The sequence below is a fragment of the Hypanus sabinus genome, chromosome 10, assembly GCF_030144855.1.
Source record: "Hypanus sabinus isolate sHypSab1 chromosome 10, sHypSab1.hap1, whole genome shotgun sequence".
Taxonomy (NCBI): domain Eukaryota; kingdom Metazoa; phylum Chordata; class Chondrichthyes; order Myliobatiformes; family Dasyatidae; genus Hypanus; species Hypanus sabinus.
Genome location: NC_082715.1, coordinates 91,805,924 through 91,825,751, shown reverse-complemented (window position 1 = coordinate 91,825,751; position 19,828 = coordinate 91,805,924).

Here is a 19,828-nt window from a genome sequence, read left to right as displayed (position 1 = left end):
CTGTGATCTCTGTCTCAGAGGCCGATGTTAAAGACTGTCTTTAAAGAGAGTGAACCCTCGCAAGGCAGAAGGTCCCGATGGAGTACCTGGTAAGGCTCTGAAAACCTGTGCCAACCAACTAGCGGGAGTATTCAAGGACATTTTCAACCTCTTACTGTTACAGGCAGAAGTTTCCACTTATTTCAAAAAGACAACAATTATGCTAGTGCCTAAGAAGAATAATCTTGAGCTGCCTTAATGACTATTGCCTGGGTTCACTCACATCAACAGTGATGAAATGCTTTGAGAGGTTGGTTATGTCTAGACTGAACTCTTGCCTCAGCAAGGACCTGGACCCACTGTAATTTGCCTGTTGCCACAATAGGTCAATGGCAGATGCAATTTCAGTGGCTCTTCACATGGATTTAGACCACCTGGATGACACAAACACCTATGTCAGGATGCTGTTCATGGACTATAGCTCAGCATTTAATACTATCATTCCCACAGTCCTGATCGAGAAATTGTAGAATCTGGGCCTCTGTACCTCCCTCTACAATTGGATCCTAAACTCCTTAACTGGAAGACCACAATCTGTGCAGGTTGGTGATAACATCTCTGCCTCACTGACAATCAACACTGGCACACCTCATGGGTGTGTGCCTGGCCCACTGCTCTGCTCTCTCTACACCCATGACTGTGTGGCTAGGTATAGCTCAAATACCATTTATAAACTTGCTGACCATACAACCATTGTTGGCAGTATCTCAGGTGATGATGAGAAGGTGTACAGGAGTGAGATATGCCAACTAGCAGAGTGTTGTCACAGCAACAACCTAGCACTCAGTGTCAGTAAAACGAAAGAGCTGATTATGGACTTCAAGAACGGTAAGACGAAGGAACACATACCAATCCTCATAGAGGGATCAGAAGTGCAGAGAGTGCACAGTCTCAAGATCCTGGGTGTCAAGATCTTTGAGGACCTAACCTGGTCCCAGCATATCGATACAGTTATAAGGAAGGCAAGACAGTGACTATAATTCAGTAGGAGTTTGAAGAGATTTGGTATGCCAACAAATAGACTCAAAAACTTCTATAGATATACCGTGGAGAGCATTCTGACAGGCTGCAATACTGTCTGGTATGGGGGGGGGGGCTACTGCACAGGACCAAAAAAAGCTGCAGAGGGTTGTAAATTTAGTTGGCTCCATCTTGGGTACTAGCCTACAAAGTACCCTAGATATCTTCAAGGAGCGGTGCATCAGAAAGGTAGCATCCATTATTAAGGACCTCCAGCACCCAGGGCATGCCCTTTTCTCACTGTTACCATCAGGTAGGAGGTACAGAAACCTGAAGGCACACACTCAGCGATTCAGAAGCAGCTTCTTACCCCTTTGCCATCTGATTCCTAAATGGGCATTGAACCCTTGAACACTACCTCACTTTTTAAATATATATTATTTCTGTTTTTGCACAATTTTTAAAATATATTCAATATATGTATACTGTAATTTATTTACTTATTTATTTATTTATTATCTTTTTTTTCTGATTCTGATTGGTAAGAAGCAGGAAGTGGGAATAAAAGGATCTTTTTCTGGTTGGCTGCCACAGAGCAGGGGTGTTCTGCAGGGGTCAGTGTTGGGTCCACCTCTTTTTCTCCTGTATATCAATTACTGAGATAATGGAATAGATAGCTATGTTGCCACATTTGCAGATGATACAAAGATTGGTGGAGGGGCAGATAGTGTTGTGGAAACAGGTAGGCAAATGCAATGTTAGCTTTCATTTCAAGAGGTCTAGAATACAAGAGCAGGGATGTCATGCAGAGGCTTTATAAGGCACTGGTGAGGCATCACCTTAAACAGTTTGGGGCTCCTCATGTAAGAAAAGATGAGCTGGCATTACAGAGGGTTCAGTGGAGGTTCACAAAGATAATTCCAGGAACGAAAGGGTTATCATTTGAGGAACGTTTAATAACTCTGGGTCTGTACTCACTGGAATTTAGAAGGATAAGGGGAGATCTCATTGAAAGATTTTGCATGTTGAATGGTAAGATAGAGCAGATGTGGAAAGGATGTTTCCTATGGTGGGGGAGTCTAGGACAAGTGGGCAAAGCCTCAGGATACAGGGGCATCCATTTAAAATTGATATGTGGAGAAATTTCTTTAGCCAGAGGGTGGTGAAATTTTGGAATTTGTTACCACAAGCAACCAGGAAGGCCAGGTTGTTGGGTGCATTTAAGACAGAAATCGATAGGTTCTTGATTGGATATGACATCAAAGGTTACGGGGAGAAGGCCGGGGAGTGGGGATGAGGAGTGAAAAAAAGGATCAGTCATGACTGAATGGTGGAGCAGAGTCAAGGAGCCAACTGGCTTACTCTTGTGTCTTATAGTCTTATGGTCTTATCTCCCACCAATTGATTTGAAACTCTGAAATTGCAGAGTATTACTTCAAGTGAAAGTTGTAGTCCCTTCATCCTTTCGAGCCTAAAATAACTAAGCACTCCCTTGATCTAGATTTGGGGACCTGAGGACAAGATTGGCATATTGGGGAGAAATGAGAGCTGGTTAATGGCTTAGGGCTTGGGAGTGGGGATTGGAGGTTCAATGGGGCGGCTTTCCCAAAGAGAAGGACTTTTTAAATTTTTTATCCCAAAATCCACTGAGGAAGAAAGTTAGGGCTTGTTTCCTTTTTCCTCTTGTGCAATTGTGCACTGATATCTATTACATAGATATCAATGGAGGACTCGGTCACTATTGGGCACATAATCAAGTCAAACTTTAGAAGAAATATGACCTTCTATAGTTATCAAAGTGGTACTACTGGCCCATCCCCACTGTTAGATGTGTGGGCTATATGCCTTCAGGACTCATCACTGTAACAGGTGTGCTAGAGAAAGCCACATCTAGCTCAGACAGAGAACTTAACAAAATCTCATTTCTCTCCAATACGCCAAGCTTGCCCTCAGGTCCTCAATTTTTTTTTGTTAATTGCTTTCCCAAGACAGCAGGAATTGAAGACAGAGCAATGGAGGGAAAGAGGGTGGTTTTTGAGATAGATTGTGTTTGTCCATAACTCTGCAATTTTTTCTAGTCTTGGTCAGAGCAGTTACCATATCAAGCTATGATGCCTTCTCTGGTGTATACATTAAAAACTGAGGACTTTCTGAAGAAGAAGAGGTACTGATTCACACTCTCAGCTAAACATGATGCCTAGAGATTTGATATTTTAAACTATATCCACCTCTGCCCCATTGATACAGGCTGGGGTGTGTACTCCATTCTGTTTCCTGAATGTCAATTACCAGCTCTTCTGTTATGCTGACTTTGAGGGAAAGGTTCTTGTCCTGTCACCATGTCATCAGGCTCCTACTCTCCTTGCAGTACTCTGTCATCTCTTTATACAGATATGGCCCATCTACAAGTGTAGCACTCAAGGTTTTTTACCTTATGGATTAATTGGAACAGACTGCTAGTGAAGTTAATTTATTTAATGGGATACTTAGCCATTTTATAGAGTAACCAAACAGGGTAGTTACAGTGCTACCATAAAAAGCAGTAGTTAGATCATATCTGACACATTGTGTGCAGTTCTGGTTGTCACACTATAGGAAGAATATCATTGCATTGGAGAGGTGCAGAAAAGGCATGGTAGTGCAATGGTTAGCACAATGTGTTACAAAGCAGAAGACCCAAGTTCAATTCTCGCCACTTCCTGTAAGGAGTTTGTACGTTCTCCCTCTGAACCGTGTAGATTTCCTCTGAGTGCTTTGGATTCCTCCTAGACCCCAATACTGGTTGGTAAGTTAATTAGTTACTGTAAATTGTCTCGTGATTAGGCTAGGATTAAATCATGAGATTGCTGGGCAGTGTGGCTCAAAGGGCCAGAAGGCCCTATTCCACACTGTTTCTCTATAAATAAAAGCTCACCTGGTTTCAGTCAAATAGAAGTAATTGTAATGGTGACCTGATACAATTGAATTGTCATAAAATGCCAACTGGTTTACTGTTGTCCTTGTTACCTCTCTTGGTCTATATGTGACCTCTGTCCCATGAATGTAGTTGACTTATTTGCAAATCATCAAATTCAACATTAACTGCTGGCCTTGCTGTGCTACCCCATTTATCTTTTGTGTAAATGAAAAGAAAGAATCATTGAGTGCTGCAGAGTAATACAATGGCAATATCTCACTTGAGTGAATATCCACGCAATGTCCTGAAAGTGACATGACATTAATCTGCCATCCTGAAAACACAGCAGCATGTGAAAGACTCCCAAGCCATTAAGATCTGCTGATCTGAGAGTCACACTGAAGGCTTTGCAGCTGTGGGAGAAATGATCTTATTTTCATCAGTTCCCAGTGCATTCTAGGTCAGGACTCATGGGACGCTGAAGCAGCAATTCTGATACAAAGCCAACTCATATGAGACTTTGTAGTATCCTCATCAATATCCAGGTAAGATAATTTTAGCATTTGGTCAGTGATCCAGAAAGGTGTTAGCCTTTTTGTTATCCAAGAGAATGTGTAATCGGTTAAAAGAAGAAACTGGGCTCACGTCCAGAAGGTGAGGGTGCAGCAGAAGTTTATAAGGATAGATCTTAAGACTATCGCACATAAGAACAGAATTAAGCCATTTGGCCCATTGGGTATGCTCCACCATTTCATCATGACAGATTTGTTACCCCTCTCAAACCCATTCTCCTGTAACTTTTGATGCCCAGAATAATCAACTTCCTTCCTCTTTAAATATTCCAGATGTATAGAGAACTTTAATTATGTGCATCGACTGAAAAATTGTTTGCCCTGGGACATAGGAACTGGAGAAGGGATCTGATAGTTATCTAAAATCATAAAGGCTAGAAGTTCCCTTTGGTGGGAGAATGAAGAATTAGAGAATACAGGATGAGGTTGATTGGCAAAAGAACCAATAACAACATGAAGAAAATTGTACTTATATAGTCTGTAGTTAGCAGCTGGAATGTACTGCCAAGGAAAATGATATGTACAGATTCAATGATGGATTAAAAAGAGAAATGGATTTCATAAGACCATAAGACATAGGAGCTGAAGTAGTTCATTTGGCCCATTGAGTCTACACCGTCATTCAATCATGGCTGATCCTTTTTCCCCTCCTCAATCCCATTCCCCAGCCTTCTCCTCGTAACCTTTGATGTTGTGTCCCATCAAGAACCTATCAATCTCTGCTTAAACATACCTAAAGACCAGACTGTGGTAACAAATTCCACAAATTCGCCACCCTCTGCCTAAAGAAATTTTCTGCATCTATGTTTTAAATGGACACCCCTTTATTCTGAAGCTGTGCCCTCTTGTCCTAAAATTCCCCCACCATGGGCAACATCATTTCCACATCTACTCTGTCTAGCCCTTCCAATATTTAAAAAGTTTCAATGAGTTCCTCTTCATCCTTCTAAATTCCAATGAGTACAGACCCAGAGCCATCAAACATTTGTCGTATGATAACCCTTTCATTCCTGGAATCAATCTTGTGAACCTCTCTGGATATTCTCCAATGCCAGCAGATCTTATCTTAGACCAGAAGCCCACAATACTCAAGGTGAGGCCTTACCAGTGCCTTATAAAGCCTTAGCATCACATTCCTGCTCTTGTATTCTAGACCTCTTGAAATGAATGCTAACATTGCATTTGCCTTCCTCATCACCAACTCAACCTGCAAGTTAACCTTTAGCGTGTTCTGCACAAGGACTCACAAGCCCCTTTACATCTCAGACTTTTTTGATTTCCTCTCTGTTTAGAAAATAGTCCACACATTTATTTCTATTACCAAAGAGCATGACCATGCATTTTGAACATTGCATTTAATTTGCCACTTTCTTTCCGATTCTCCTAATCTGTCTAAGTCCCCCTGCAGCCTACCTGTTTCCTCAACACTACCTGACTCTCCACCAATCTTCGTATCATCTGCAAACTTAGCAGTAAAGCCATCTATCCCATCATCTAAGTCATTGATATACAGCATAAAAAGAAGTGGTCCCAACACCAACCAACCCCTGCGGAACACCACTAGTCACTGGCAGGCAACCAGACAGGGATCCTTTTTATTCCCAATCACTGCCTCCTACCAATCATCCAATGTGCTAACCATGTTAGTATCCTTCCTTTAATACCATGGGCACTTAACCTGGAAAGCAGTCTCATGAGTAGCACTGTGTCAAAGGCCTTCTGAAAGTCCCAACATACAACATCCACTCTATCTATCCTATTTGTAATCTCCTCAAAGAATTCCAACAGGTTCCTCAGGCAGGATTTTCCCTTAAAGAATCTATTCAAGCTTGAACTGAAAATGTTTGTGTAACTGTGGGGAGGACAGAGAAGTGATGGTAAGCTGTAGTTTCTCTGGTAAAGGTAATGTTTGGTACTATTGGATAGAAATTCCCTAGATTTGCCTGATAATTCTGAAAGGATATCGGGTGACTGGGCGGGGGGCATCTAAAAGTAAAGATGTTCCCCGTGTACCTGTTACTCTTTTCCTTCTTGATGGTAGTGTTTGAAGGATAATGAGATATCATGGAGCTAGCATGGGTGACTGAGAGAGGGAGAACAGGGGATAAGAGTTACAGAAAACTCCGTGTTCATGCCATTGGGTCATAGATGTTCAGGCAGAGTATGAAGTGTTGCTCTTCAAGTTTGAGCTTGGCTTCACCTTGGCAATGGAAAAAGTTAAGCATGGACATATCAGTGTGGGAGTTGAAATGTCATGCAATCAAAAGCTTAGAAAGGTAATTGAGGTAGACTACAGGTGTTCTGAAAACCAATTGCCTCGTCTGCGCTTGGTGTCACTGATGCAGAGGAGGCAACGCTAAGAGCACCAAATGCAAAAGATTCATATGCACCTTCTAATCTTGCCTACTGCATTCCTCAGTACTTGGCATCTAAAGAAACACATGGAATTAAAAAACAAAATATAGTTTGCATCTTGAAAGTCACTACACTGCTTTTTAATAAGTTTTAGTTCAGAGCCATGCACCATTTATCAGCCAAGCACGAACCTACTCCTGATGCTGTGTGCACCATATAGGGACCGTCTGCAGCTTCAGCTTTGCCTTTCTCCACTTGCAACAGCAAGAAACCTTATCTCATGGAGGGCCACAGCTGCTTCCTATGATTGAACCATTGTCCTGTATCAAGCCTACATTCACTACTCCAGGAGACTTTGCAAAGATTTTTTTCTAACTGAATTTAGTTTTCCTAGTTGTGTAACAAGAGAAGCGTAATAAAATTAGGTTATACTTTGAAAATTCCAGGCAGCAAACTTAAATGCAAATCCTGTTCATCGCTGGCTCTTCCCCATGGTGTTTTATATATAATTTTTCCCACTGTTATCGATCGAAGACAAAATTAATTATTCAAGCTTTTGATTACATTAAAATACCAGAAATGTAATTAAGGCTTTGAATAAGAGCTCCCTAATATTTCAGGTCATAATGCCTACTTAGAGTGGAAAACAGTATTTCCACATTACCACCTACAAATGCTAAAAATCAGGGCCTTTCAAAGATATGTAGACCTTTGTTGGTGCTGACCCAGTCTTCCAGTCAATCAGTCCATTCACTATTAGTGGTACAAGCTTCAGTGTTCTTCATAAACATGTTTTTCATATGTAAAGTAACTTCCAAAATTCTTCACATGATATATTGATTCCACATGTCTAACTTGGGCTTTTACAGCAGAGATTCAAGATTCAAGTTTATTTATCAAGTTCAAATTTATTTTCATTTGACTCTACATATATACAACAAAATGAAACAGCATTGCTCTGGACAATGGTGCAACTACAAAACATGCATCACGTACAGCACGTAAAACAAAATATTACCACAAATCCAGTAAGTTCACTTCAGCAGAATAACTAGAAGAATGTGAAGAACCAGTTTATTTTTGCGACATGTTCCACAATACAGCGGAAAATATGGTTTACATACCATCCAGACAGATCATTCTGTACATAAGTACAATGAGGCATGATAAAGGAAAAGAGTGCCAAATATGCCATTAAGGTTACAGAGAAATGCTGTGCAGGTAAACAAACAAAATGAAAGACATTGGGAGGTCAAGAATTCCTCTTTTAACACATGATAAATTTGTTCATGAGTCTGACAAAAGTGGGATACAAGCTGCCTTCAAGCCTAGTTTTACATGTTTTCAAGCATTTCTATCTTCTGGCTAGTGGAAGGAGAGAGGGGAGGGAGTGATAAGAATGGGAGCAGTGTTTGATGACATCGATTGTGTTCAAAATAACCGAGTCTATTTAAAGCAGCATTTGATATGTTCTTGGTTAGTCAGTGTGTCAAATGTTACAAGGTGATGCAAAATCAATAATTCTCGGAGACGGGAGGTGAACGATAGGCTTTTATAAGCAGCAAAAGAGACCACGACATCTTGGAGACTGAGGGAGGAGCAGTGCTTCCAATCACCTTTATACAGGGGTCTGTGGGAGGAGCCACAGGAGCAGTCAGCAGAGGGGCGTGTCCAGACAGGTATACACATAGCTCACCACATTCACCGCCCCCCCCCCCCTTTGTTTTAAAAGAGAGTTCCACGGGGCGAAGTTCCTCACAAGTATATTTACAGGTTAAGTCTATCAGGCGGTCGAATCTGTCGCTGCGATCTACGTAGCACCGGTGCCGGTGGTGATTGCATCAGTGACAGTGATTGTGCTGGTTCCGGCCTGACTTGAGATGCCAGCCCGTTAGGTGTCAGTGATCCCTCATGTGTGTGCATGGCGCCTGGTATGAGAGTGTCATGAGGAGTCTGTGTAGGGCTTGGTGTGCACGGTGTCTCGTGGGTATATACATCAGTGGGTACGGAGTTCATAGTCACCGTGAAGTGTTCGGAGTAGGGGTCTGGTGCTCCTGCGAGTACCAGGTCGTGGACGGAGACTGTGTCCTCACACCCATCAGGTAAGACCACGTAAGCATACTGGGGGTTCACATGAAGTAGGTGAACCCCCTCGACCATCTGAAAAGTATTTATTGCTCCTCACATGTTTCCGGAGCAGCACTGGCCCTGGGGACATCAGCCAAGCCCGTAGGGTGGTCCCAGTGGCAGACTTCCTGGGAAAAGAAAAGAGTCGCTCATGAGGGGTGGCATTGGTGGATGTGCATAACAGGAAACGGATGGAGTGGAGTGCCTCGGGGTGGACCTCCTGCTAGCGAGAGACTGGCAATCCCTTTGACCTAAGGGCTAAGAGTGTGGCCTTCCACACAGTGGCATCCTCCCTCTCCACCTGTCCATTTCCCCGGGGATTATAGCTCGTGGTCCTACTAGTAGCAAAACCCCTAGCCAGCAGGTACTGGCACAGCTCGTCACTCATAAAGGAGGACCCTCTTATCACTGTGGATATAGCAGGGATATCCGAACAGAGTGAAGAGCTGGCTCAGGGCTTTTATGACAGACGTGGCAGTGGTATCGGAGCAGGGGATGGCAAAGGGGAACCACGAGTACTCGTCGATTATGTTGAGAAAGTGGACATTACGGTCAGTGGAGGGAAGGGGCCCTTAAAGTCGACACTCAGTCGCTCAAAGGGGCAGGTGACCTTGATAAGTTGTGTCTTTTCAGGATGGTAGAAGTGCAGTTTGCGCTCAGCACAGACTTGACAGTCTCTGGTCATTGTCCTGATTTCCTCAAGGGAGAAAGGCAGGTTCCGGGCTTTCACAAAATGGTAAAGTCAGGTGACCCCCAGGTGGCAAAGATCTGCATGGAGAGCATATAGCTGGTCGAGCTGCACGCTGGCACACGCTCCCCGGGATAGGGCATCAGTGGGCTCATTGAGTCTTCCAGGCCAGTACAGGATGTTATAGTTGTAGGTGGAGAGTTCTATTCTCCACCTCAAAATTTTATCATTTTTGATTTTGCCCCGCTGATGGTTGCTAAACATGAACGCAACTGAGCGCTGGTCGGTCAGCAAGGTGAACTTTTTGCCGGCGAGATAGTGCCTCCAGTGCCTAATAGCTTCCACTATGGCCTGGGCTTCTTTCTCCACCGCGGAGTGCCAAATTTCAGGGCCTTGGAAGGTACAAGAGAAGAATGCTACCAGCCTTCCTGCCTGATTGAGGGTAGCAGCCAGCGCGAAGTTGGAGGCGTCACTCTCTACTTGGAAGAGAATGGTCTCGTCCACCACATGCATCGTTGCTTTGGCAATGTCCCCTTTAATGCGGCTGAAGGCCGCACGGGCCTCGGCTGAGAGGGGAAATGTGGTGGACTTGACCAGGGGGCGGGCCTTGTCTGTGTAATGAGGGACCCATTGGGCGTAATAGGAAAAGAAGCCCAGGCACCGTCTGAGGGCTCTGAGGGTGGTGGGAAGAGGGAGCTCCAACAGAGGGCACATACGGTCGGGGTCAGGGCCAATGACCCTGTTCTCCACGACATACCCAAGGTTAGCAAGTCGGGTGGTTCCGAACACACACTTGTCCCTGTTATAGGTAAGGTTAAGAGCTTTGGCCACTTGGAAAAATCGTTGGAGGTTGGTGTTGTGATCCTGCCAGTCGTGACCGCAGATGGCGATATTATCCAGATCTGGGAATGTGGCCTTCAGTTGTCACTGGTCCACTATCCAGTCCATTTCCCTCTGGAAGACAGAGACACCATTCGTGGCACCAAAGCAGACACACAGGAAGTGATAGAGCCTGCCGCCCGTCTCAAAGGCAGTGTAGGGGCGGTCCTCTGGGCGGATGGGGAGCTGATGGTAAGCGGATTTCAGGTCTATGGTCGAGTACACCTTGTACTGAGCTATCTGATTGACCATATCCGCGATGCGGGGTAGTGGGTACGCGTCAAGCTGCGTGAACCTATTGATGATTTGACTATAGTCCACGACCATCCTATTTTTCTGCCCGGTCTGAACTACAACCACCTGGGCCCTCCAAGGGCTTGTGCTTGGCTCAATGATCCCCTCCCTGAGCAGCTGCTGCACCTCCGACTGAATGAAGGCCCTGTCCCCCGCGCTGTACCTTCTGCTTTTAGTTGCCACAGGTTTACAGTCGGGGGTCAGGTTGGTGAACAGCGGTGGGGGAGGGATCTTGAGTGTGGAGAAGCTGCAAGTGGTGTCTGTAGCGCGGCTGTAGGCATGGTGTTGGGTGGGAGATGTGGGTCAGTGTGTGTGTGTGTGTGGACAGTAGTGGGGTATATGATGAAGTCCCACAAAACTGAAGATTTCTGACAGTGATTGGTGGGAGGGGCCCGTCATACTCCATTGTCACACTTTTCAGGTGGCTCTGGAAATTGAGCCCCAATAGCACAAGGTCACACAGTTGAGGCCTGACCGGTAACGCAAAGTCCCAATATTCTGTGCCCTGCACCACCAGTGTCACTACACAGCCCCCCAGGATGTCTGTGGAATGCAATCCAGAAGCCATAGTGACCTTCTGGCTTACAGGCCGTGTCACGAGTCCGCAGCGTTGCACTGTGTCCGGGTGAATAAAACTCTCAGTGCTGCCTGTGTCAAACAGGCAGCTCGTCCTGTGCCCCTCCACCAGGATGTCTATCATTGACCTTGCGAGCTGGTGTGGAGCGCTTTGGTCGAAGGTCACGGAAGCCAGAGTTGAATCGCTGTCTTGGTGCCCGGTAAGCACCCTTGGGTCGAAGGCGGGGTGAGGTGGCACTGACAAAGATGGCCGCTCCCATGCTTCGCACGAGGCGGGCAGGCAAGATGGCAGCGACCAAGATGGCCACCCCCATGCCTCGCACAAGGCGCTGCTCGACCCCGCTTGTGGTTTGGACTTACAGGCCTTGGCGAAGTGGCCCTTCTTGCCGCAGCTGGAGCAGGTAGCTTCTCGCGCCGGGCAGCATTTTCGGGGGTGCTTTTCGAGTCCACAGCAGTAACACTGCGTGGACTTGCGACTGGCAGCAGCCGTGGTCAACTCACTGGAGGGTTGCAGGGATTTCATGGACTCGCAACTGGCAGGAGCCGAGGTCAATTTGCCGGCGGGTTACAGGGTCTGCAGCGCCCACAGGGTCGGCGGAAGATCACGCGCCTGGACAGCGTCAGCATTGTACAGAGCAGCCTCCAGTGTGTCAGCCAGCTCGATCGCCAAATGTAAGGTAAGATCGGTGTGTTCCAGCAGCCGCTGGCGCACGTTCACTGACCTGATCCCTGTAACGAAGGCGTCTCTTACTAGCAGCTCCGTATGCTGTTCCACCGTCAGTCCCCTGCAGTCACAGGCACGCACGAGTGTCTATAGGGCCTGGACAAACTCAGCGCTCGACCCTCCGGCCCACTGCCACCGTGTCGCTAAGCGATGTCTTGCATAGACAGTGTTCACCGGCCGCCGGTATTGTCTTTTGAGGGCATCCATCGCGCCCTGGTAGTCCGTTTGGTCTCTGATCATGGAGTAGACCCTTGCACTGACTCTGGAGAGGAGAACCTTGCGCTTTGTGGCAGGGTCGGTCACATGAATCTCCTCCAGGTACGATTCGAAGCATGCTAGCCAGAGTTCGAAAGCATCGCCAGCTTCCTGGGATTGAGGGTCGAGATCCAATCTGTCGAGTCGTAAAATGCTCTCCATGTTTTAAAATTGCTGCTAATAAAATTGATGCACCATCAATAACTCTCAGAGATGTGAGGCGAACGATAGGCTTTTATTAGCAGCAAAAGAGACCACGACATCTCGGAGACTGAGGGAGGAGCAGTGCCCCAATCGCCTTTATACTGGGGTCTGTGGGAGGAGCCACAGGAGCAGTCAGCAGAGGGGCGTGTCCAGAAGGTATACATAATTTACCACATAAGGCGAAGGCAGATGAATGGGGTTGAGAGGAATAATACATCAACCGTGACGGAATGACGGAATGAGCAGACTCGATGGGCCAGTTCTGCTCCTATACCTTATGGTTTTATTTGTGACTTTTATTGGGAGGGCTGTGTGTAAAGGGTATTGTTGAGAATCCCACAATCTCTTTGACCCTCAACCTTCAAGAAGGAGGTACAGAAGCATCAAGAGTAGGAATGCCAGATTGGGGAACAACTTCTTCCCCCCCGGCTGTGAGACTAATGAAAATCCTGCCTCCACCAAGGTCTCGTCACTGGGACTGCGAGCAGTTTACTGTTTATTGTACTGTTTACTGTTTGCCTGTGCTGCACACTTCACATGCATATTTTATTAACACATCTGTGGTATTATTTTGCTTTATGTGCTGTGTGTGATATATGTACTGTAGTTGCAACATGGTCTGGAGGAATGTTGTTTCATTTTGTTGTACACATGTACAGTCAGATGAAAATAAATTTGATATTGAACTTGATAAATAAACATGAATCTTGAATCCCTGCCCCTCCACTTCCTTATGTCAAGACCTACTCCTTCTTTACTTACATTGAGGGAAAGTTTATTGAATATTTCATTGAAATAATAATAGTTGACAAGGCATATTCTCCAAGTGAACTAATTCTGGAAGTTGTTCAGGTTGTTCTCAGATACAAGTAAAAATTTAACTTCTTTTGCATGTGCTATTTATACCCTGTCCAAATGAACTATAATTCAGAAATTTAAGTTTCTGTCCCATTTGATGCTTCACAGTGAACAAATTTCACCCATGCATTATTGGTTTCCTTCATTTTCATTTTACTTGTCACATGTACAGGACATCAAAAGATGCGTTATTTCCGTCAACAGTCAATGCAGCCCGACCATGTGCTGGGCAGCCCATCAATATCACCATGCTTCTTGTGCCAGCACAGCGAGGCCACAACGTGCTAACCCAAGTCCATACATATTTGGAATGTAGGAGGAAAACAGAGCACTTGGAGGAAACCCACATAGTCACAGGGAGAACATGTAAACTCTTTACAGAAAGCACTGTAAAGCATTGCGCTATTCGCTACAGTACCGTGCTACCCGTATGGGTGAGGTTCACATTTTGGTGTGATTACAATGTAAATTTGATAGCATCTTTGACAAGCCTCCTCCAAGAAGACCACACCTTGTTGTGGGGATTGGAGGCTTGCCTACCTGAATGACCAGGAGAGCATGTAGGCTGGAGTTAGGCCCTTGTAATTTGGCTCTTGGTAGTGTCGCTCGTGCCAAACAAGTGTTGAATCCAGACTAAGAGTGGCCCACCAATCCTCCAGGTTCAGGGATTCAACTCAGTGGTAACAACCTTGGCTGTGCAAAAAAATTATTACGGAAACAGCGATTAAGACTCCTTGTATACAGACAGAGATGGGAGAATCTTCATTGCTTCCCCAGACACCAGTGACATAATAGAAACATAGAAACATAGAAAATAGGTTCAGGAGTAGGCCATTCGGACTTTCGAGCCTGCACCGCCACTCAGTATGATCATGGCTGATCATCCAACTCAGAACCCTATACCTGCTTTCTCTCCATATCCCCTGATCCCTTTAGCCACAAGGGCCATATCTAACTCCCTCTTAAGTATAACCAATGAACTGGCCTCAACTGTTTCCTGTGGCAGAGAATTCCACAGATTCACCACTCTCTGTGTGAAGAAGTTTCTCCTCATTTCGGTCCTAAAAGGCTCCCCCTTTATCCTTAAACCATGACCCCTCGTTCTGGACTTCCCCAACATTGGGAACAATCTTCCTGCATCTAGCCTGTCCAATCCCTTTAGAATTTTATACGTTTCAATAAGATCCCCCCACAATCGTCTAAATTCCAGCGAGTATAAGCCTAGTCAATCCAGTCTTTCTTCATATGAAAGTCCTGCCATCCCAGCAATCAACCTGGTGAACCTTCTTTGTACTCAGTAAATAAGTAAATTTGAGAAATCTGAGTCAAAGTCTGCATTGATCCCTTCTGAATTAACTTGGACAACTGCAGACAGTTAAAAAGGAGAGGTGCAAGACTGAATTATCAGCATTACTAATATGTTTGTCATATCTTCGTAAATGTATTCCTAGATTAGAGCTGGCCACATGACCATCAGCCTACATCTACACACAGCTCCTGGACCTAATCAAGTGGCCACTGAGTGTATGTTCATGGTCTTCTGCTGCTGTAGCCCATCCACTTCAAAATTCAATGTATTGTGTATTCAGTTTACCACTGTTGTACCACATAGTTATTTGTGTTACTCTTGCATTCCTGTCAGCTTGAACCAGTCTGGCCATTTTCCCCTGACCTCCATTGTTAACTAGATATTTTCACCCACAGAACTGCTGTTTACTGGATGTCTGGATTTTTTTTTTTATTTATTGTGCCATTCTCTGTAAACTTTAGAGACGGCTGAGTATGAAAATCCCAGTAGATCAGCAGTTTCTGAAATACTCAAACCTCCCCATTCAGCTCCAAGAATTATTTTAGTCACTTAGATCGCATTTCTTCCCTTTTCTATTGTTTGATCTGAACAAGAACTGACCTTCTTAACCATGTCTGCCTGTTTGTATGCATTGGGTTCCATGATTAGATACTTGCATGAAAGAGCCAGTGTACCTAATAAAGTGGCTACTGAGTCCATATATTCTCCGTATCTCTGTTGGTATTTGCCTCAGTAAGTTCCTTGTTTTTGGCAAACATTTAGCCCTTAATTAATTTCAGTAAAATACACTAAAATTAAAAGCTTATTATCTTCCTGTTTTACAGCATCACTGTGATTTGCTGCTAGATTACTCAGTAGAGTCTCCCACAGATTAATAGTTTATTCCTGGGTTCCTGGAGGGTACACAGTATTATTAAATTTACAGAGTCAAGAATGGACAAGGGTTCTCCTAACTCTGCAGAAAGTTAATAATTAAAATAGCTACTTGTTTTTCTGTGAGCATTCTATAGAAAGGCTGGTGATTCTACAGTAAAAACTACCCAGAGGTCTATTGCATTACATCAGTCAACTTGACTAAACTATGTTTAAATTTGCAATCTACCACCTGTTAACCTGTACTTAACATAAAGTCTATCGCAGAAGAATATTTATAAAATAGCATGTTTGAGAGATGGGTGGAAGGATAAAAAATAGTTAAAGGAAATTGCTCTTCAGTAAGATCACTTTTGAACACCTTGGTAGCAGGATACTTATGACATATTGAATAATTTGAGGTAAGCCACTTTCCAGAATCAATATAAGGTGTATGTAATGCAACTTTTTATTATGAAAGAAATCCATAATTTTTGCTGTAAGCATAGATGTCCTCTCTCCCAAGGACTTTTCAGTACAGAATATATTCATCGTGCGGTTACCAAGCACAGACAGCAAGAACTGAATTCATTTTGTTTTAATCACCGAGGTTAGGCAACATTCATTCACAATAAACTTACTCCCCATTACTGTTATAGATAGAAAATAAATTATTTTGACCGAAAGGATTGTCGGCTCACCAGATATTAACAGATATCTATTGACCTCCAAAACAGTTGAAGTGCATAATAGCTGTTGCGATTAAAAAGAAAGGACTTGATCAAATTAATTTCAATATAATATTATCAAATCTCTAAGCTTTTGTTTTCTAAAAGTAATTTCTCAAGCAAATAAAATTTCTATTCAGCTTCATTTTTATCCTCTTGGTAAAAGCTAATAATGCAGTCAAGCTACAGTGATGAGCTCAGAAAGGGAGAGAGGGAGAGAGGGTACTTCATTATCACTTGCCCTCAGATACCAGCCTTCCAGCACTGTGCAGTTTTGCTCAAAGGTAGTTTGTCTTTTGGAATTATATACTGCAGCAAATGCACCAAGCAATCCAACAAATGCACAGACAGGAACACTGCAGATACTGGAGTCAACACAAACTGCCTTTCTCTTGAGAGTATGAGGAGCTGGCAGAGATCCTGCAAGCAGTAGATATTCATTGCAGTCAGCCAAAGATTACATATTACCATGTCCTGAGAATAAGAGAGTGATACTAGCTTGAGATTCAAGCTTCAGTTAAATGATTCTTTTGGCTTTATTTCTTAACCACCAGTTGGCACCTCTAGAACTCCATGCATGAAAGAATGTCCACGCCTTTAGTGTTCTGGTTTATCCCCCCATTCTTAGCTGACTGGCCTGGGTGGGGGTGTGATACAATAAGAGAAAGGCAAATCTAAAGCCACAGCCTGCAAAACAGAGTGTGACTATGAAATACAACAAAGACATTAAAAATAGTGCACTGACTTTCAAAACATAAATCTAAATTATATCTTCAGCATAGGTTTTTAAATTATAAGAGGAAAATATTACATGCATCATCACATTTTAAAGAGGAAATCCTGCAGACGCTACAGGACATGAAGCAGATATGTCCAATAGTGGGAGAGAATACAGCCTCAAAATACAAGAACAGAGATGAGAAGGAATTTCTCTAGCCAGAGGGTGGTGAATCTGTGCAATTCGTTGCCACAGACAGTCTGTGGAGGCCAAGTCTTTGGGTATACTTAAAGTGGAGGTTGATAGATTCTTGTGTGTCAAACGTTCGTTCTGGGAAGAAGGCAGGAGAACGGGGTTGAGGGGGGAAATAAATCATCCATAATCAGAATTAGAATCAGAAACAGATTTTAAATTATTGGCATATGCTACGAAATTTTTTAACTTTACAGTAGCAGTATAATGAAATACATGATAAATATATAGAAAAAATCTGAGTTACATTAAGCATATATATGTCTATTAAATAGTAAAGTTAAAATTAGTAGTGCAAAATAACGGAAATAAAAGAAGTAGTGAGGGAGTGTTCATGGGTTCAATGTCCATATAGAAATTAGATGGCAGAGGGGAAGAAGCTGTTCCTGAATCACTGAGTATGTGGCTTTAGACTTCTGTACCTCCTTCCCAATGGTAACAGTGTGAAGAGGGCACATCCTGGGTGATGGGGCTCCTCAATGATGGACACCACTCCTTGAAGATGTCTTGGATGTTATGGAAGCTAGTACCCACCATAAAGCTAACTACTTTTACCACTCTCTGCAGCTTACTTTGATCCTGTGCAGTTGCCTCCCCCCTCCCCCACACCAGACGCTGATGCAGACGATCAGAATGCTCTCCATGGTACAGTTGTAGAAAATTTTGAGTGTTTTAGATGACATTCCAAATCTCCTCAAATTCCAAATGAAATATAGCCACAGTCTTGCCTTCTTTATTGATATGCTGAGACAAGGTTAGGTACTCAGAGATATTAACACCCAGGAACTTGAAATTGCTCATTTTCTCCACTTTTGCTCCCTCAGCTTACCCTTTCTGAAGTCTACAATCAGTTCTTTGGTCTTACTGACATTGAGTGCAAGGATGTTGATGCAACACCTCTCAACGAGCTGATATATCTTGCTCCTGTATGCCCCCTCAGCACCATTTGAGACTCTGCCAACAATGGTTGCATCATCAGCAAAATTATAGATGACATGTGAGCTGTGTCTAGCCATGTAGTCATGATGTAGAAAGTGTAGAGTAGTGGGCTAAGTACACATCCCTGAAGAGTGCCAGTGTTGATAGTCAGTGAGGTGAAGATATTATCACCAGTCCACACAGATTGTGGTCTTCTGGTTAGGCAGTCAAGGATCCAGTTGCAGAGGGAGGTACAGAGGCCCAGGTTCTGTACCTTTTCAATCAGGACTGTAGGAATGAAGGTGTTAAACACTGAGTTATAGTCAATAAACAGCATTCTGACATAGGTATTGCTATTGTTCAGGTGATCCAAGACCACATGTAGAGACAATGGGACTGCATCCACCATAGGCTTACTGTGACAAAGGTTTCAGAGATACTTTTAATGTCAGAGAATTGTACACAATATACATCCTGAAATGCTTTTACTTCACAACCATCAACAAAAACAGAGGAATGAATGACAGTTAAATGTCAGAACCCTAAAATCCACCCCCTGCTCCCCTCCTTCCCGCACGAGAGTGGCAGCAAGCAATGATCCCCCTCTTCCCACCAGCAAAAAAAAAGCATTGGCGCCCACCACCAAGCACTCGTGTGCAGCAAAGCAACAGCAAATACACGGACTTGCAGTACCTCAAAGACCACTCGTTCACCCGGTGTTCGATGTATCACAGGCACTCCCTCTCCCTAATGAGGGAGGAGGTGTCTCCGTTTCACAGCAAGAGGGGAGACATAACAAACAACTCGCTGGTTTACAATGTTAAAAGTCCATTGCGTCACTTTTTCTGAGCTCTGTGCCCAAAGATCTCTGGTCTCTGGACACACAGCCGGAGATCTTCCGACTCCCATGACGACACGCCAATCTCCTGCTGGGACACCGAGCTTTGATCCACCTGTCTCCAGAGCCATGAAATTTCGGACCTCTGTAGGCAAGCGAAGCTCTTAGGCCGAGCCCTTGGCATGCCGAATAATGGCCGGTCATGAAACCCTGAAAACGGATCCCATTCCTGCAAAGAACTGAAGTCAGCATGTAACTCCAGGAGACAGGGTCTTCAAAAGAACCTGAAAGGGGAAAATAGAGATATTAAAGATAGAAATAGAGCCTTTCCTGAAGATGCAAGCAAAGGAGTTGCCATTAGGCAAACTAATTAGACAAACTAAATCCATTAGTGGATTTTCAAAGCTTGCAGGGAGATTTATGCCGGTTAGAAGAATGGGCTGAACGTTGGCAGATGGAGTTTAATGCTGAGAAGTGTGAGGTTCTACATTTTGGCAGGAATAATCCAAATAGAACATACAGAGTAAATGGTAGGGCATTGAGGAATGCAGAGGAACAGAGAGATCTAGGAATAACTGTGCATAGTTCCCTGAAAGTGGAGTCTCATGTAGATAGGGTGGTGAAGAGGGCTTTTGGAACGCTGGCCTTTATAAATCAAAGCATTGAGTACAGAAGTTGGGATGTAATGCTAAAGTTGTACAAGGCATTGGTAAGGCCAGATTTGGAATATTGTGTGCAGTTCTGGTCACCGAATTATAGGAAAGATATCAATAAATTAGAGAGAGT